Source organism: Adiantum capillus-veneris, chromosome 24, assembly GCF_014529385.1.
Source record: "Adiantum capillus-veneris isolate H3 chromosome 24, ASM1452938v2, whole genome shotgun sequence".
Taxonomy (NCBI): Eukaryota; Viridiplantae; Streptophyta; class Polypodiopsida; order Polypodiales; family Pteridaceae; genus Adiantum; species Adiantum capillus-veneris.
The window spans coordinates 34,283,544-34,304,778 of NC_140954.1; the positions used below are offsets into that span (position 1 = coordinate 34,283,544).

General features: G+C 41.4%; 1 pseudogene across 1 annotated transcript; it reads right to left on the reverse strand.

Moving 5' to 3' along the window:
* Positions 1 to 278: 278 nt before the first annotated feature.
* LOC147426189 (E3 ubiquitin-protein ligase RGLG4-like) lies at positions 279 to 20,858 on the reverse strand (annotated as a pseudogene). Its single transcript, XR_015186136.1, has 10 exons — positions 20,652 to 20,858; positions 19,982 to 20,066; positions 8,518 to 8,661; positions 8,183 to 8,318; positions 1,888 to 1,984; positions 1,660 to 1,731; positions 1,404 to 1,508; positions 1,179 to 1,306; positions 973 to 999; positions 279 to 532 (listed from the first exon to the last, which is right to left on the reverse strand). The product of XR_015186136.1 is annotated as an E3 ubiquitin-protein ligase RGLG4-like (transcript).
* Positions 20,859 to 21,235: the final 377 nt, after the last annotated feature.

Genomic DNA, 21,235 nt, shown 5'->3' on the forward strand with positions numbered 1-21,235 from the left:
ATGAACCGTCTCCAAGTATGCCTTTCAGCCATCATGTTAGCCAACATGGTCACCATGTTTTATACACACTTGCTCAACCTTGTAACAAGGAGTTCGTAGGCGCAGGTGCTTAGCTCAAGCTAGAGTCTTAACTTTTATCCCCCCCCCCCCCCAAAAAAAAAAAAACTCAAGATCTTATTTCGACTTAAACAACAAAAGAGCTTATTTCAACTTCAACAACTACTCCCAAGCAAGAGCTCGCTTCATCTGAATATCTACCGCAAAGCTTACTTCAGAAAGAGACCTTCTATAAATTTAACCTAAATACATAATCATTAAAAAAGGAACAACAACGTGCAATACAGGGTGGATATACAGTCCTTCTTTGGCAGCTACCCAAATAATATCATATAGGTAGCAATTCATGTGAGAGAAAGTCACCACAATCAAGACAGCCAGTTTAGCACTGAGCTCTCTGCATCCTGCCGTGGCCAGATGAAATCCGCACCCTGCGCTTGGAACCACGCTGCACCAATTGCTGATGCCCAGAAAACTATACAACACAAAAGGACACAAATCTCTCTCTCTCTCTCTCTCTCTCTCTCTCTCTGGAAACCAATGGGACCTCCACTAGACACATGCAAAAGAGCTATGTCAACATTTGGGATCAAAAAAGAGGCAAACAAACACTTTCTCATGCTTCTATCCACATTCGTGAAGAAAAGGGTGGTGATAAGCTAACAAAGCTATACAAAAAGAGTATGGAAAGGCTTGCAAAGAAGGGGGGAAATATTGGATTGATATAGCAAATTTCCAAACTGCTGAGAAGGTTCTTGTACCTCATAAAGACAATGCACAAGTGGTGCGTACACATGCTGTGCGTGCATGCGTGTGTGTGTGTGTGTGTGTGTGTGTGTGTGTGTGTGTGTGTGTGAGAGAGAGAGAGCTGGTCATAATCCCTTAAGAACTTCAGGTAAGTGAGGAAGTCTATACCTTGGGTTGCACTTAAAGTTTGGGTAGCTGCAATCAAAAAGGCCATGACTGAGTAATAATTGACTAACATACAAATCGATGATAGATCTTTCTTCAACATGCAAAGCCAGCATGGCCGAGAGAATACGGGTGCAAAGAGGAATGGCCCAAATTCAAGGACCTGGAAAGCCACAGAAACAAAAGCTGCAAGGATATGCACTTCTTACCTTACAGCTCTCATTTGCTTTATGAAAGAATACTGGTTGGGTATCTCCATCAAGGCCTCTGCTGCAATTGCAGTCTCTCTCTCAAGAGGATCTCGGTACTCAGCACAAATCTTTGTGTAATTAACATACTGCAAACAAAGTTTGTGAGCATTCGTGATTAGCTAAAACAAGTAATTAAACTCGCAAGCACGGGAACACATGCTTTTGTGCATATTTCCATAAGACCTGGAAATTGTCGAACTTGTGAGTAGGTATGGCATCATCAATGGTGTGCCAAGGTCCATCTCCAACTCCCACCATCACAATTGATAAGGGATAGTTGTTGTGTTTCTGCCATGCATGTCAACATCCCATTAGTGTCTAAAGCGCATGCTGCCAAAAATCCTCACGGAAACCTCATGAAATCTTGCTGCCTCGCCTCTAATTGCACAGTTATAACTTCAATTTGTTTAAGGGAGACCTTAATGTCGTACCTTGCAGCCACAATGGCATCTATTGTTTCCTTTTCTTGCTGACTCAATCTTCCTCCATTCAAACCAATGTCCCAAGTTACCTAACAAAAATTCCCCTTTAACCCTTCTCCAACCAAGAACTAGAACTAGACACTCGAACGACAAATTTAGTACGAGTTACGCGATGAGGCCACTCAAACTGAACAATACTTAGCCATCATCAAGATTAAATTCATAGCTCAAATAATCGCAAATACCTGCCCATCAGCAATAATTAAGAGAATATGAAACCGGTTCCCACTTTGTCTCACAATATCGATAGCAGTATGTATTAAAGGAGCAAACGAAGTTGGTCTTGCAAGGCAGCACATATCTCACACTACAAAAAAAAAACGTGTTATCGACGCAGATATCGACGCGGCTCGTCGCTATGCGCGTCGCTGTGAAACCAGTCGCTATTAGCGACGCACATAGCGACGACCATAGCAGAAAAAAAATTTATTGGGCAGAGGGCAGGTAGCTTGGCCTGTGCACAGTTAAAAGATGGACACAGCCACAGCCAGACTTCCTGCCCTCTGCCCAAGAAAGCAAGCAGCACCAAAATATCAACTACGCTCCTGCGCGCAAAAATTTCGGCAGAGTTCCCTTTGTTTTTACACAAACTTTTCAAAAAAAACCATATCATGTATACGCCTCCTACATGCTATCCATGTAGGATCTCACATGAGATTTAAGGCCAATGAAAGACAACCGTACCAACTGAAAAGCATAGCCATAACTTAAAAGCATAACCATAACGAACCATAACCATAACTTAAAACCATAACCGGCTATAACCACTTGGATCAAAACCATAATGCAGATAACCATAACCATAAACAAAATTAACAATAACCATAAGCATAACCAGAAAGAGAAACAATAACTGTCTATACAATGACAATGACAATAATCATAACCATAAGGGAAACAATAACTGTCTGAACACTAACTATTTGTACAAAAAAGAGACACAGAAACGTGTCTGTGTCTCACAAAGCATATAGATGAAATCTGGTCCACTAATGACTAGGCGTCGCAACCTGCACATAGGACAACTCACAAAATTAGTATTGATATTACTTCACATATACTGACTTAATTAAATCAACTCACACATATTCACATCTGACCTCAAGCGATCAGCGAGACTGTAAGGCCTCCGAGTCTACAGGCTCTCCTGAAGCTTCAAGATCATTCAGTACTTCATAGATACCTCTGCGATATCCATCTGACTCCTCCTCGCGTGATGGAACTCGATGCATTGCAAGATTCTGCACTTATACAAAAATCAAAGTAATAAGAATACATGATTCATTGCGTTTTAAAAAACGCCATAGTTAAGATTGGATTAGAAAGTCACAAACTCATAGCGAAAGGTGTCGAAGCCTCCGCTGCCAAGATGAGATGTCTCCCTAATCATCTGTCGCACCTACGCGGAATCACGCTGCTGTCTGAACCGCGTGGCCGCTGTCTGCTCATCCTCCCTGATTTGCAGCCACGTCTCGTGTGGGATGCCCGAAGGCTTCGGCGAGCCGGTCCTGAAAGCATTTTGAGCTACATCTCATCGATGTTTGATGGTGTCCCGTGCAACACCCTTGATCCACCACGCCGAAACAACGGAAGAACCCGGAGCAGGCTGGTACTCTCTCAGGATGGTCTCCACTATGTAAGTGACTTTTTCATTTTCTTGCTGATCCCAAGACGTCAGAATGCTGGTCGAAAACTGCAGCTCCAGGAGCTGGCGAATCCTCTGTCGCATCTCAGTCCCGACTCTATCCATGTCAACAGAACCATCTCTCCGTACAGTATAGAGTTTGGAGACACTACGATCGTGTGCCCCCCAAGGTGTCCAAGGTGTGCCAAGAGGTGTGTCGAGAGGTGTGCCTGGGTAAAATGGGGGTTGTGAGCGAGGAGGGGTCGAAGCATCTGTGGACCCTCCTCCACAGCAACCACCACCTCCACCTGACGATCGCCGAGATCGGCGAGTGCACCTGTGCTGTGGAGATGAGGACGTACCCGCCTCTGCTCCACCCCTAGGTGTCGAAGCAGACGTGATGGGAGAAGAAGGCGTCGTACCCATAGGCGTCCTGAACCCCGTAGGCGTCCCCCCCCCCAGGCGTCAGATCCTCGGGTGTGAAGCCTGGAGGCGTAGTACCCGTGCCTCTGGCTACCCATTACTGAGAAGCCTCTGCCATCTGAGTAGGCGTCATCTGTGTAACGAAGCCCATGAATGTATCTGCACTCATGGAAGCGAGATCTGGAATCTCGTCTGCCATACTAAAGTCCTGCACAAAGAAAGTAAAACAAAGCGTCAGAACACAGTTGTTTAAATTAACTTTAAGCTTAATTTTAAATCAAAGTCTTCACACAAACACTTACAGGCCTAGGCCTCGACGAGTGAGGCATCATCGATAAGATCTTGCATCGTATCATCGTCTATCTCTAATTGCAAACATAACTCTGCCCCAACTCGTTCTGGCAGATTGTCTTCATCCATTGCATCTTCATCTACAAGTGTCAAGTCTGGCTCGTCTGCGTCATCCCTCGTATATCTGTCAGCTTCCTCTGCCATACCTTCATCCATCTCATCTAATGTCACAGTAGTATGGACGTCGTCTGACTGACTTTCCTCCAGGAGATCTTGCCCTTCAAATACTTGTTTATTTCTTGGAGCAACCTGAACCACAAACCACCATTTTTGCTCTCGAGGGTCCGGTACAAAGACCACTTTCTCGCAATGTTCGGGGAGAGCAAATGTGTCGCTCGCATCTGTCCAAGTCTTTGTAGAATCTATTTGCACAAGTTTGTTTCCATCTCTACGTACCGTTGCATTGCGACCAGAAGTAATCACCTTAAACCACTTCACATCCAACAAAAACATCTCAAACCGCCTGAAGCTTACTTTCAGGATATCTGACACCAGACCACAGTAATCCAGGTTGCTAGTGCTCTCATTCGTGTCTCTAGCACTGGCCCTGCTCTTTTGCATGAAACTAACCATTACCCCACTGTCAAACGTGTTTCTTCTGTTGTCAATTTGTTGTGTTCTGAAATGCTTTCCATGCGAACACAGTGCCATGTATGTATGATACTTCTAGTCACATCCAATAGCCAGCTCTTCCTCTTCTAGAGATATGGGTTCTCTGATCTGTCGAACTGCTCTCACTGTCTTGTCCAACCATGCCATTGTAGGGAATTCAGGTAGAGGAGCGAGATAGTCTGGCAAGGGTAAGCCTCTAGTCGTTCGACTTCGCCTGAAATCCTGCCGCTCTAGATTGCGTCTCTCTTTCTCTTCTTCGTACCTTTCAAGCCATTTTTGCATCGGCGTTGAATTTAGTATACAGAAATTCATGATCTTTTCTCGCATGGCCAAGTTCATTTTCTTCGGCACCCCTTGCCCTTGCGGCTCCTCTCCCACCAGTCTTGCATCCTCCTCATCGCTCCACAGTCGAGGCATTTTTGGGTTAGAAACAGATAGAAATTCGGTCATCAATACAAAAGACCATTACCAGAAGCTTCTCCGTATCCTGGCCAATCATGTATAGTCCACATAAGAAGTCCATGGATCCTTGCATGTTGTCGTCCTACTGGTTCAACCGCATCTGCTATGTCGATCCCATGCCATAACTCCTTGAGCTCGTCAACTAGTGGAGCTAGATAAACATCCATGTTTTTTGCTTTGAACTTACCAGGTATAATCAAGCTTAAAATCAAATGACCCTTCTTGATAGCAAGCCACGACGGGAGGTTGTAATTGATAAGGCACACAAGCCAAGTGCTCCTTGATGAGCTTCTCAAGCCAAATGGATTGACTCCATCCATTGCCATGCCCAAACGCAAATTGCGTGGTTCACTCTTAAAATGTGGCCAGGTATCTTCAATGTGCCTCCAAGCCTTCGAATCAGCAGGCACCCTAAATGTTGCGTCAGTGGATCTATTCGTAGAATGCCACCGCATCAACTTTGCAATGGAACCACAACGAAACATGCTTTTTATCCTAGGAATAATAGGGAAATGCCGCAACACTTTAGTTGGAACTGTCTCGCCAATTGCATCTTGTTTGTAGCGCATTGCTCTGCACTTAGGACACGATAGACAATCTGGGAATTCATTGCGAAAAAGAATGCAATCATTTGGACATGCATGAATCTTGTTGTAGTCCAAGCCAACTGAGGTCAGAAGTTGCTTTGTGTCTGGCCTGGAGGGGGGCATTTCATTGCCAGCCGGGAGAAGTTGCTCCCACAATAACCTGTTTAAGCCACATTAAATTAAAATTAAAGCTCTCCGAGCACATCACCGTTGCAATCGGAAAATCTCTTTTGTAAATTACGTACCTAAACAAAGCAGTGACGCTTGCATCTGACCACCCGTACACTGACTGAAGATTCAAAAACGCCAGACAAGTACGAAGCACAGATATTTTGGCGCCTTCATAGATTGGTTGACGTGCCAACTTTCTCAACATGTCTTCAGGAGATAGGCGCATGGCTTCTGGTGCTGCTTCGTTCGCGTTCTCCTCGCTTGTCTGGAAGAAGGCATCCAGCATCTCCTCCATGCCGTCGTCTTCTGTCTCTAAGCCCTTTTCTGCTTCCATCCATGGCTCTATATTGGTCGGACCTTCACGCATAATCTTTTTTCTCTCTCTCTCAGATGTAGGTGCTATGTCGCGGAAATCAATGCCCGTTTCGTAGGAGTCGTATCGCATATTCTGTACGGTTTCTCTAGCAAACTCTCCGTACTTGTGCACATGCTCATTACATATCCTACACTTGCGCAGGATTTGATACTTCCAGAGCATGCAATCTTTTCCTCCATGTTAGTTGATGACGTTGCCATCTACAATGATTATGAATGTTCTTTTAATATATATATATATATATATATATATATATATATATATATATATATATATATATATATATATATATATATATACTCCTCACAATGTAAACTACCTCGCATTCTCTAGTCTTGCCCAATCTCCGTACACCTCGGTCCAGAGGTGTACGGAGATCAGGACCACCGGGTCAAAATCTCGTCTTTATTGGTCAAATCCTATATGGGTAGACACATACATGCACTCCCAGGTGTACATGGCAATGCATGTAGCAGGCAAAACCCCTTTGCCTCTTTTAGTTCCATAGTTTCTTCTCTGTCTATGTACCCTATCTCTCGTTCTTTCTCTCTCGATCTCGCTCTCGCTATCTCTCTTTCTCTATTTTCCTATCTCTTTCTATTTCTCTATTTTCCGATTTCTCTGCCATAACTCCTGGAGCTCCACTTCCCTATCTCTCTCTCTCTCTCTCTCTCTCTCTCTCTCTCTCTCTCTCTCTCTCTCTCTCTCTCTCTCTATATATATATATATATATATATAACTCTCTTTCTCTATCTCTCTATTTCCTATCTCTCTCTCTCTCTACTTACCTCTCTCTCTCTCTCTCGCTCTCTACTTCCCTATCTCTCTAATGATCGAACGAGCGACTGATCTAGGGAGATCTAGACGCCCACGACTACAAAGGACTACACAACATCGACAGAGGCTGCATCAGAGGATCTAGCTAGGTCACTTTGGTTGGACATGCACAACGTCCGGTCAGAGTACTGACCATGGAGGAGATCCACCTATCCCAACTAGCTCGTTTAGCCATTTAGTCCACACCCAGCAGTTTACGATTCCATAATATTTTATTTTGTCATCTTCTTACTCTCACTTTGTATCAGATCCATCACATTGTAACTTTCTTGTCTCATGTCTCATAGGTCACTTTGGCCTTTCGAAGACGTTAATATAACATTTCATTTCATTTCTCTCTTTAATTTTTTTTTCTTTGGTTTTAATTTCCTGAGCATACATTAATTCTCTCTCTCTTTCTCTCTCTCTCTCTCTCTTTCCTACACACACACACATTTCTCTCTCTATTTTTCCTACACACACACACCTCTCTGTCTCTCTTTCCTACACACACACACGCACCTCTCTCTCTCTCTCTCTCTCTCTCTCTCTCTCTCTCTCTCCCTCCTACACACACATACACACACACACCGTTCTCTCTCTCTCTCTCTCTCTCTCTCTCTCTCTCTCTCTCTCTCTCCTACACACACACACACGATGTAGAGGTAGAGAGAGAGAGAGAGAGCAAGAGAGAGGGATTGGGGAGGGTGGAGATGGACATAATACCTGCGCAGCAGGTTTCGGCCAAGACCCGAGCAGGCGAAAATGGCCCCTGCACGCGGGTTTCGCTTTTTTCCTCCAATTTTTTTGGTGTCGATATATGCATCGCTATACGCATGGCAAATAAAGCCTTTCCACGCGTATATCGACGCGTATAGCAATGCCCGCTAATGTTGTCGATATACGCGTGGAAAGGCATGGCCGTCGATATAAGCGCATCGATATCTTCATTTAGTGTTGTAGTGTCATCTTAACAGAAAAACCCAAAAACAAATTCTCATGTTTATTTAAATTTAAATTTCCTTGTTGTTTTGTTACTTGATATGAAAGTGTTAAACCATTAATGTCGGTAGACCATACCAGAAAGTGTAACATGTGGAAACAACTACTCATAGCGCTCCAAAACACCTTCAATCCCATGGCAAGGCTGGCCATCATGGTAAAATGGAAACACCTTTCGGTCATGAGTCGTTGTTGTATGCAAAGAAATAAATAATAAGCCTACTTATCAAATAATTAAGGGAGACACTAAGCTCTTGTGCTCCTAGATAAAAGCAAGAGCACTCTTGTTTGTCTGGAAATAATCAATATGGGTTGACATCAAGATATCCTTGACTCAAAGCGTGATCTACCAACCCTCAAAAGCTTTAAACTTGTAGTAACTTGGACATACCATCACCAAAACCAAAGCAAGGAATCTTCTTGTCAGCATCATATCCCAATAGAGCCGTTCCAACAATTGAAATAACATGCTGATAGGGGTTGGTGACCCCATTGGCTATTGTATGAAGGTTCATACCATCAAAGGAATGTCTCCCTGCAAAGCAGACAAGAACTTTGAAAATCACTTAAACTATAAGACTGTACCCCTTCAAAACACAAACATTGTGTGTATGCCAAACATGCAAACATACACACCCGCACATACATAGAGAGAGAGAGAGAGAGAGGGGGGGGGGGGGGGTTGTTTGTCGTGCAAACCTATCTTGCTCTGTCACAAATTTCTGATGTCAATCCCTGAAGAATGGAGCCAACTTGCAGATCACCGCTGAAGGGCCTAAACCCCAAGAAGAAAAAGCAACAACAAAAGAAGAAGTCCTACCAAATTATGGGACCCAGTCCAATGGGGCCCAAGTGACATAAAGGCATTAAAAATAAAGCAAAAACACACTCACAAGACTTTGCACATCAAAATAAGATGATGTTGCACCTGTACGAACGTTTCGCAATTCGCAATGGATTTTTAGGGAAACCCTGAAATTTTGAGAAAGCGTTTTTTTGGGGGTTAGCTTTTCATATTTGATGCTTTTAGGCTTTGGGCTCCCCGGCTGTTGTACTTTCAGTAATAATAAAGAAATACCGAAAGGGGCGCTAGTGTTTGGGACAAGTGCTCTCTTGGGGTGGAACTTCGCCACTCCCCGTCTCATGTCGTGCATCTCTTTCAGTTCAGTTGTTATTTGAAGTGCTTAAAGTTGTTCAGTCTGTCCTTTTCAACTGGCCAAAGAAAAGCATGATGAGGACGGCACTAATAGTGATTCTGTGAAGGACTGGACGGAGTCTGTTGGTGTCGTACATGGTACACTGGCAAGGGCTCCAGCCTTCTAGTCAGGTGGTTATTGCCACAACTTGCTTCAACCAGAGATAGGCTTGTGACTGGCAAAGAGAGGTAAAAGAAGCTCTCTATACTTGATTTGGACCATGTGTTAAGTTATCGATGTTTGGGAGATCAAGGCACATGTACCTGGCAAGGAACCAACGTGATGTATACAAAACACAATGGATGTACACAAAATCCATTTTTGTTGGCGGGATTATGGACAGAAGGTCTTCCAAAAGTTCATTGTCTAGAAAATTTTGGATGTGATGTGTTCACAGTTCACGAATTAGGATTCTTGAATGTACTGTGGTCTACAGTTCAGTTTTCTATGTGCTCAAGATGGCATTCTTCTTAGGCGATAGGTTAATGGTAGAAAATCCGAGGTGTATCTAATAGACAACTGCTACTAGGGTGTCCATGGTAGCTTCTTCATTGACTTGGTCTTCCTACATATGTTCACTATGAGCTACAGAGAAGGTGCTAAAATTATAGCATCTCAAGTAAATAGCCCAATGTGTTCCTAGTATTTATTTTGTCTTTAGGTATTTATTTTGAGGGGTGCTTAAGGCCCACAGGCTAGTATGTAAGCAGCCCCCAACCCCCAGTACACTATAATCTATTGGTTAGTTCAAAAGACTCTATCTCTTCTGCATTCTCTCTTGGCTCTACTCTTCCGCACAGTCTCTCCCGCGGAATTCTTGGTTGCCTATGGGCTGAGTGGACTCTTAACACTGCAACTCTCTCTCTCGTGGAATTCTTGGTTGCCTATGAGCTGAGTGGACTCTTAACACTACAACTCTCTTCTGCATTCCCTTGCCTCCAGCTCTTGATGTATCTCCGTTTTGCTTTCCCCTACATCACCCATGGTTTATTCGATTCCCCTACGGTTTTGTAATCCTCTCATATATTATAGGTTTTCTCACCACCATTTTGTTTATTGTACTCCTATGGGCTATTGTAATGCCTTTCGGATTTTCATGACTTCGCTTAAAAAATCCACAAGGTCCAAGCCCCACTTTTTTTTTTAGAGAGAGAGAGAGAGGAGAGAGATTTACTTGATAACAAAAAGCCCATTTTTTGCAAGAGCCGCACCATTGCAGACTCCAAAAATAAACGACGTGGGCATGCAGTAGTCTTTACATAAGCGACGTGAGAATACATAAGCATGCACTAGTCTTTACAATGTGCAGCCAATTATATACACAAGGAGCTTTGGACATGTTTCTAGATAGTAAGTTAGAGTACATGCTCAATAATTCCTAGTTACAAGTAGGAGTTTTCACATTTAATCTAGCAAGTAAGCTAGCAATTTTCTAATTCATCTAGCAAATCACCAACATCTATATAGTAACTTGCTCTTGGACGTTCTGATCTAGTAAGTTCATCTGGTAAATCATAAACTCCTATATAGAAACCTGTTCTTGGACGTCTTTATCTAGTAAGTTCATCTAGTAATTCATGAACTCCTACATAGTAGCTAGCTCTTTGGCATCCTCATATAGTAGTTTATAAACTCCTATATAGCAAAGGGTGTTTTATCTAGTAATTTTTCACTTACTATGGATCAAGTAATTGACTCTTAATGTAGTAAGTTTGTCTACCCCTAATTTCATTTTAGTAAAAATTCATTAAGCATAGTTAAACAACTGATTATTGACACACATCATGGTTACTCGTTCGATCATCAACTAAGTTTCTTAGTTGATATATTATTTTTCTAATATAAATAAGAAAACAAAATAAAGTCTCATAGTTGTAGACGAAGCTATAAAGGGAAGGGGTATATCTCACACACTCTATCATTGATTTGCAAGTACCACAACTGCACACACTGTCCTTAGAGAGGAAAGATATTACAGGATGATGGAGATTATTGTAAATTTTTTTAACAATATATGTTAAATTCCTCCAAATAGTATCAATGATACAATTCTAAACACAAACTAGATCACAATCTAAAAAACAGAAAACATCCAATGCAAATGTAAATTGGATACCTTAGAAGTACAGTCCACGTTGTGTTGATTACTCAAAAGTCTCATTAACTTCTCAAAATATGTCCATAAGCTTGGACCACAAGCGTCAAGTTATAACTTTATTAAATCAAAATACTTACATCTTCCATATTATGCTGGAATACAAGGTCAAAATATCAATCTGGAGATGTATTTAAAACCTAGATTTCTTCAAAGTTTTCAACAAGCTTAGTTGATCTTTTTTGTGGTACAAAAAGGAACAATTGGGTAAGAGTTTCGAATGAGTCAAAGCTCTCAAACCATGGTTGTTGAGAGAATGTTTGTTTATCTAGAAATAGATATAAGTGTCACCATTTACTTGAGTAAATGGTAACCCTTGGGTAAGAGTTTATAATGAGTCAAAGCTCTCAAACCATAGTTGTTGAGAGTATGTTTGTTTATCTAGAAATAGATATAAGTGTTACCATTTACTTGAGTACAGATGTAAGTAAAGTTCATCCAGATAAGTGATAATTTTTCTTAGAAATATTTAAAATAAAATCAGTGGAAGTATATGAAATTAAAACAACTACATCATTTATATATCTATGACCCCCAATGCACCATATATAGCTTCATAGACCTTAATTAATTCTAGTTTTATCCAAATGCATTGAGTTGCATCATATTACAATATATAGATCCTTTTAGACTAATCTATGAGGCTTTACTACACACAATTATAGCTACTTAGGGTTTAGCATTTGACTTAATTGCTTTAAAATGCAAACAATTGAGGCCTCATGGACAATGCTATGGTTCAAATTCTCTTTAAATTGAATTCAAGTGATCTAATTGAATTCTTTTTTTTTTGTTTCATTCAATCATTTCTACCACAACACTCTCTCTAACACGTCACATTGAGGACCCTGCTTTTCGACCGGTTTGAAAATACTACTTGTGAATGTCCACATTTGTACAATGCATGCCCTTTGTAGAATTGTGGAGAAATTGGTCTACTTATATATCGGGTTTTCTTGGAAAATCAAGAACTCAGCAGAGCGACAAGTGGCCCTGCAGTGCTTTGAATTGGTACTGTCGGATATGGGGCTTCATGGTGGCAATGTGAAAATGATGAAAAGAGATCAACTGCTGAGAAGGATGTCCCATGCAAACCATCCATCGGTGGGGTGAAGGCACGGAGGTTTTTATCTAAACCCCAAGGAATACGAGATCCAAAGCTAACAAAACATGGAAAAATATATAACACATCTTATGTTAGCAAGGTAGAGTATCAGAGCTGGAAAAAGCTACATATTGCAGTCAAAGATCAAGAACCAACTACTCGTAACGCGAAGGCTGAGGTTTGGCGATCAATAGACATCCTATTTTTGATGTGCGACAAAGATGACTGGGCACAAGGTGATATGAACAAGTTCAAGGAGAATCTTAACCTTCTCAAAAAATCATTCAAGACAGCATGGACAGACACCCAGATTACTCACTACATGGTATTATTGTGTATTTGATTCTCTTTTATGTGTAACTATGTGAGTGTAAAACATTCTAAGTAATCTGTTTTCATATCAGCAGGCACAGCAGGCAGCATCATCTGAGCATGCTTCTCAGTGAAGTTACTGACATCCAAGGGTAGTTTGATTTCTGTTGTTTTCACAGAGAGCATCTTACTTCTTTGTACTTCAATTGCCTCAACCTCAAGGTCAACTATATCTTCAGCCTCCTCGAATTCTTGTATATGTATTGTCTCCTCACATTGACTAACAAGGATGGAGAGATTGTGAAGGTTCAGATCACCACCAATCTTGCCCTTTGTTGAGGTACAAAGCTCCACACTTGTCACTTACATTCATCTACTTGCATGAAGCAAGAGAAGGCAGGATGATCATTGCCAATAAGGTTGGGCTAGTCTACTCATAAAGAGTGATAGTCCTTGTCTTGTCAATTCAATTGCTATTGGTTTTGTGTTTTCTATTGTACGTAGTGACCTTATTATGTTATATTTTGAACCTCCATCTCTATCGTGTGCTCTCTTAATTGTGTGCATGTTTGCTTGCAAGAGATCAAGCTCTATCATTATCAATCTCTTTATATGGAATCAAAGACTAATTGTGGCTAAGGGGTTATAAGCAGCAAAAGCAAAAGCGGTCAGATGTTAATTTCTTAAATGAAAATATATCATATTAAGTGGGAACCTCAAGGAATCCTACATATGAAAATAAAGAGGAAGCCTTTTGCAAATGCAAATAAACATTTTATATCTCTCGCTCCTATATATCCAATTTGACAACCCTATAAGGTATCCACCTCTAAGTCTTGTATAAGATAGAAGGTAAAAAGCCTTCGCAGCTTGGTAAGGTAGTTTATGAATGAGAGACATACAGTAGAGGCACTAGATCCATGGCTTTTGCAACCAGATCATGGAGACAAGCAATGTGAAATCTTATAGTTCTCGCTAATCACCATCTTGCCTAGGAAAAGTTTAGAGCTCTCTTTTCTACCTCATTGCTTAACTAATCTCTCTCTCAAAAGGGGAAAGAAGGAAACTTGTCCAAATGCTACCCCTATTTCTTATGGATCTATCTCAACACGGGCCAAGGTTAAAGGGGTTCAAATGAGAGATGGTTCGTCAAACAGTAAGGCTAGCTAATGGAGAAGGAGATGGAGCTCTTGCACTTTGAGCTTCACACACACTCTCATTGTGTGAAGTGCAAAGTGCAAGAGTTCCATCTCCTTTTCCAAGCTTTTTTAGAAGTTGAGAGCCTACACCAACACTCTTGGCTATGGAATGCAAATCCAACCAAGAGCCATGCTTCAATGCTTAAGCTTGTCATCTTCTCCATCTTTATTACTATGCTATTATGCTATCCTAAGCAAGAAGAGTGATGATAAGTGAGGAACTATTTCTTTCTCCTATGAATGTTTCTTACTCCTGTTCCCTACCCTCATTCCCCGCTAGCTCTCTCAACTGTTGTCAATTTCGCTAATCTCTCTCTCTCTCTCTCTCTCTCTCTCTCTCTCTCTCTCTCTCTCTCTCTTTTACAAGTATTGTTCATGCCAATATAACTAGAAATGATGTTCATTTTGCTACCATCAAGTACTCTCCTTATGCTCTTTAACACTAGGTTGGTAACCTAACAGGACATAAAAGTGTCCTTTCAGGGTTTTGAAAAAAACCTCCAAAACCATAGTAGATCCACTCATTTTGTAAAATCCTTTCATGAGGTTATAGTTCAAGGCCTACTACAAATGGAAAAAATAAGAAACTTGTAAAATTTCTCATCTTTTGGTCACACCAAGCCTCCAAAGTTGATGGACCAGTACATTTTCATCAAAACAGTCATTTCTTACGTTTTGTTGCATAAAAATAAGATTAGGGATTTTGGTAGGACTTGAGATAAATTCCCTTGTTAACTTCAATGGGTTGGTGATCAGAACATAGGATTGCTTCTCACTCACTATTTTTTGTTTTGCCAAAAGAAATAGGTACAAAAAAGTTGAATTTTTACCATTCTGCAAACCTTTTATCAAAGTTTCTATAGCCATGCTCAATAAAAATAATATATGCATGTTTTCTTAGTTCCCTATTGTCCTTTAGGTTCATAAGGATCCATGGACCATGTCAAAAGAATAATACATCTCTTACCAAGGGGAATCTTGGGGACAAAGATGAAGTGCTAAATACAGCAAACATGAAAAAACTGGGTTCAACATTATGCGTTGTAGAATCCCATAGAAACTATTCAATATCTAGCCAAATTTGATCCTTATGACTAGATATGGTTACTACCTACAAAATGCATGTAGTTGTCACAAGAAACTAACAATATTGAAAAAGCTATACTTGATATACTAGAATGTTTTGTTTTCTTCTATAATTGAAAAAATCAACCATCGTTGTCTACTATGAAAAATAGGGTATTAGGTGCCCCAAAACTCAAGAAATATTAGCTTTATGTTACAATATGGGACATAGAAAATCAAAACTGCATTTGGATATCATGAAAGCCACCAAAAAAATCATAGAAAAGCTAAAATTGACTAAAAAACAGGATTTGACAATTTTTGTACTTTGGTCATAACTTACAACTTTAACATTTATTTCTCCCTATAAGCATCAAGACATGTTGAGGACTACTAAAGATAGTTCTCTAGCATTATAGACCTCACAAACATGAATTCTAGAGTGGTATAGCTGCAAAAAGTTGAAAAAAGCCAAAAACAGGACCCGTTTTTTCAGGCAGTTTAGGTTGTGAAATGTTGTGCAAGGACAAGGGTAAAGATGGAATTGATATTCCAAAAAAATGTCGAGTTTTTTTCAGCTCATGAGACAACTTTCTAGATAGATAGCACCTCAAAATCCATTTTGAAACTCTTGACATAAGTCAAGGAAAATGGTCACTTAACAGGACATAAAAGTGTCCCAGGACATAAAAGTGTCCCATTACCAACCTAGTGTTAAGAATTCTTTTAAGGAAATGCTCACTAATGTTACTTTAATTCTGCTACAATCAATGCTATTAGCCATATTCCGTTACATGAAGCACCCTAGTTCGAAATTTCCTCTTGAAAAAACCCATAAGAAGGAGCTGTGCGTGGTTGCAAAAATGATTATTCAAAACACTCGCCTAGGGTTAAGACGTTAAACAAGACCGGACTAGGGTGAGTGGGAAGAGGATAGCCAATTTGTCAAGAAACCCAAAAACATTAGCGCTAGTGAGAAACTTGGTTAGTTTGCGATAGTGACTCCACGAGTCACGAGCGCCATGAGCCTCTATTCTCAAGCATCGATTGCCCCACGAGATGCATAGGGAAGGATGTCTTGATGGCATATATACATGTTACTTCTAAATATTAGCTATGAAACATGGTCGGGCAAGGGCCGCGTACCATCAGTGAGAAAGAGCCACACGTAGGCATCACCATTGCCACCTAATTGATGCACCACATGTATTGGAAAAAGTGGAGAGATCTCATAGCAACAAGCTAGGAACCTCCTCCTCGGGTGACCCACCCTAGGACTCGAGTCTTCAAGGGTAAGAGCCCTAGCCAAATGAGCACCAGGTGAGCACAAGGTATCTGCCCCTCTAGCGGGGACCCAACCAAGCATGACTAGCTGCTAACGGTTTGTACCAATGCTTGAGTTTGGAAATTACCTCTAAATTGAAAACTTGAAGGTGACAAAACCTAAAGAGTTTGAAGAAATTTAGTGTAAAACCTTCCAAATATAGTGAATTTACCGTTATTTTCTTTTGTGCACAGGTTTTCTAACTTTTATTATTTCAAGCGGTGGTTTCTACACTAATTGAGTGTCCTAGTTCGCGGCCGCTTTGTGAACACGCTCTTGTGTTTCTTCCTGTTTCATTGCCCTATTTTTTTGTATGTCTCGGCTCTGTGTGCAAACACGCTGAGGATATGCAGAGGATGACGATGCGAGAGGCAACACCCGATATAGCAAGGTAAGATCGCTCTAAAGCTCGAGAGCAAGTTCCCTGTCCTGGGAAGGGCCATTGATGCGTGGCGTTCACAAGCAAGGCCCGAGGCAGGTTCTGTAAACTACAGCAATGTGCGTGCAAACACGCTGAGGAATATGTAGAGGAGGACGATGCGAGAGGCCACCCGATATAGCAAGGTAAGGTCGCTCTGAAGCTCGAGAGCAGGTTCCCTGTGCTGGGAAGGGCCATTGATGCATGGCGTTCACAAGCAAGGCCCGAGGCAGGTTCTGTAAACAACAACAATGGACCCTACATGGATGTAATGAGCAGATTGCAGCGACATGCGAGAGACTTGGGCCTTGTGTGTGTGTTTATTGTGTTTATTGGCGTGCTGCTCTTCTAATTGACAATATGGGTATTATCACCAACATCACTTATATTAGCAGGCTTCATCGGTCGGGCACAGCTGAGGACAACCCAAGGATGATGCAATACTTGGTTGAGGGTGACGCGTTGCTCGGGATCATTGCAGAGCATGCCTTTGAGGAGGTCCTGAGCTAAGCACAAAGGATGGACCCATCCAAAGAGAGCCTACCGGCGTTATATAGGATGGCAGCATGGAAGTTCTCATCCAAGGAGTCATCAACAAGGTGTTGGATGAAGCTAGGCATCGTGCCAGTGAGCATGAGGTGCAGGACGACCCCGAGGCTCCGGATATCGACACGATGGTCGTAGCATCTTTGGATAAGCTCGGGTGCATGGAAGGGCGAGGTTCCGACGCGGGCATCATCGAGCCTCTATAAGGGATCCTCCATGGATGCAGCATGCCCAAAGTCTGCCATCAGCACCTGATGTAGCTCATATGGTGGTGCTGCTGCACCAGCATCTTGCTCAGTCGCTCTGCTTTGAAGGGGTCCGGCAGGAGAAGCACGTTCCCGGGCTTGATGTTGCGGTGGACAATGCCCCGAGCATGGCAGCGGATAAGGGCTCGGGCCAAGCTCGCCACAATGTGGGCAGCCTCCCTTTCATTGAGGATGGGGCAAGCATCGAGCGCATGGGGAGACAGAGATGGAAGCGATCTAGAGTGTTGCAGCAGACATGATCTCAAACGGTGGGCTCTATATCAAATGTGGACTTACTGAAATGTATTCGCAATATGAGCAGAGCTAAACGAGGGGGACAAGTGCAGGTACTAATTAGCTTGAGCAATTATTCTTAGATGTTTTGGTCTGATTGTGCCTACGACAAAGCATTGTTTGATGGTGAGTGTAGATTGCTTGAGGGAGTATTGAGTACTTTGTATTGTCCAAAATAGTTTGCAAGTACAAAATATCTAAATCTGTGATGTATTTGCATACAAATTAGGGTGATTAACATATACCTTAGATATTCTTGTTAGGCATGAATGCTTGCATGTGATGATGGAAATTTGAAGTCTTTGAAGGTGAAACATGGAGTTTCATTGTATATAGACCTGTGTTTATTCATGTATAGACCTGTGATGATGGAAATTTGAAGGCTTTGAAGGTGAAGCATGGAGTTTCATTGTATATAGACCTGTGTTTATTCATGCCTAACGTTCATGTCTATATACAATCAATAATCTAAGCTTCTCATTGATTGTATATAGACCTGAGTTTATTTGAATTTGGAAATTCTTAGATTAGAAATGTAACTAATTTCAAGAAGTCTAAAACTGTCATCTTTCCTCTATTTTTTTAAAAATATGTTTTTGAAGTTTCTCTGAACTTCGCACACACTATATCTACTGATCCGAAAGCGGCAACCAAAATAGAGTGACAGCTTCTACTAGTCTACTCGTGCTGCAGACGAAGACAAAAGTTGTGTTATTTTTTTTCGTGATTTTTAGTTTGTCTTGCAAATAAGTTTAAAGAAGAATCGGCAAATTTGTGGACAATATTGCCTATCAATGATCAATGTTAAGCCAAAACAGAATTTTAGTTGTTGATGAGATATTGGTGCAATGTTTTTTTACTGTTTCTGTTTTTAGTTTCTGTTGTGTTGTCCAATGTCCTTCTGCAAGGCGTTGTGCATGCATGCCTGCAGCGAGAGGCCTGACGGAACTGCAGTTTGCCAGGGTTTAAGGCTAACTGTCAGTTGCTCTGTTTTTGTTAGCATGTCTCACACAATCAACAGAGGATGGCCGGACCGTGGACGAGCTAATATATATATATGCGCCAAGTAAACAACAATCATCTTACTGCGCCCATTGTAATTGGCCTATGATGCTCAATGCTACTGAGCTCCAACAATATAACCCTTTTGTTTTGTATAGTGTGATCAGCATTACTGATGCATGTAGGGGCTTGTCAATCTTATCAAGCCTGACAACCAGTGTGCACCGGAGCTATTGGTTGTAGACTTCATTTGTAGCCTCTTTTCCCACTAAGGGTGTGGACATTACAAGGCTCATGTTGTCGGAAGCAGACCTCGTGCATGCCCTTATCAGCCTGGTTAAAAAACACAGGAATGAGGCGGTGGTAGAAGTGGCCCCAGGGGAGGAGCCGACCCCTTAGCCTTTCTCCTTGCCAAACCGCACATCCACATTCTCGCCACCAACAATGACGGAGTTTGTGGTGGTGGGTGTACGGGGGGTAGTGTAGTGTGAAGTGAACATTTTGCCTAGTGGAGGCGGATGTGATGGGGACACTGGCAGAGGTGGTGAGTGGCGAGGGGGGCATCTCAAAGCAAGCGGCGCTCATGGCGTGGGCGACTCGTGCAAGAAGAGTCAAACTAGTAAGAAGAGAACTCCTAGTTGTGTTCCTCCATTTTCTTGCTATATGGTCAAATAAAACTGCTATATAGATATAGATAGAATGTTGTGGCTATAACCATATAGGAGTCTTCTCATTATTACATGTTTGCACTCTTACTAGATACTTGTATTTGATCTAGTAAGTTTCCTAGCAATTATATTTTTTTTACTATACAGAAATGTGTCCAAAGCTCCTTGTGCAAAAAGCAACAGAAACAAACGCATAACAACTCGATGCCACAGCTGAATGAGGTATTTCAAGGAAACAATATAGATTGCAGGCTGCTACATAAGAGCCTCGAGAGTATGCTCAAAAAACAAGGAGTCAAGGCCAGAGAAAGTCTGAAATGGCTCACCAGTCCATTCATTGCTCTTCGTAAAGTCAATGCCGATAATCAAACTAGCAGACTCAAGCCCAGCTTCATTCAAAGCATTGCGAACCTATAAAAAGATGACGACAACAAGCCATTAATTCCCTTCGCCTTTGTTTGTTTCATATGAAAGGCCTTTCAATTCCAACAATTATGAAAAGAATTGATTAAGAAGTGTACGCATGCCATGCTGATTTTCGCATAACATTCATAATTGTACCTCTGAATTGTACCACTTAAAAGCATGTAATATCTTGAGAATCATGTACGAAGCAATCTAAAACGGCCCCAAATCAGCATGCCAAGTGCAGTTTCCAAATTTACCTCCGACGAGAAGGCAATAAAATGCAGAGTGCGCAACCACGTAAAACTAGTATCACCCATCTCCTTCTTGAAGGCTGAACAACCACTTCTGAATTGTCCTGCTCTTGTCTTCTCATTTATACTAACCATGATGAATCCGGGAAAAGCCCAGATTCACCTATGAACACCAGTGCTTGTCAAAATCCTCACAAATGAGTTTCTTTATTATATTGAAAGTAAGGGTTCACAAGTCTTAGCTTACTAATTTCTCTCTGTTGGCTTTTCTAGTTGCCTTTCTACATGCTAATCTCCTGCAATCTAGCTTACAATTCTGAATAAAGGATGCGCTCACCTCATAGATATCATTGAATTCGCATTCGCAAGACATGATGATTACTGTTACTGCGCCGATGGTTTGCAGCATATTCGTTTACTTTCTCTCAATCTCAATAATTACAATCCAGGCTCACCTAAACAAAATACAAAGCATATTCGTTTACTTTCTCTCAATCTCAATAATTACAATCCAGGCTTGCCTTTGGCTAAGGCCTTAGTGTTTGTTTATGTTCTTTTGGCATGCTCCGCGGGAAAACTTTAGTGATGACTTTCCGCTTTGCTAATGAAAACGAAGAGGTTAATTTTCTTTTTAATGCACAATGTTTAATTGTTTGGAAGAGATCGATAATACTCATTACGGAAACAAGCAAGTATATCCACATCGGCACTCAATCATAAAGAAGAGACTCTACGTAATATATATAATTAGTTTATTGTAAGTGGCTATTTATAGGCGTGCCTTGTGATTTCATTACGTGTTTAGCTTTGGAGATAGAGCAATGATGATGTTAAGTAATGATATTTTTTATGTCAAATCTTGGACTTCAAAAAATCAAAGATAATCATTAAACTTTCAAATGATTCTTCAACCTCCCTCTA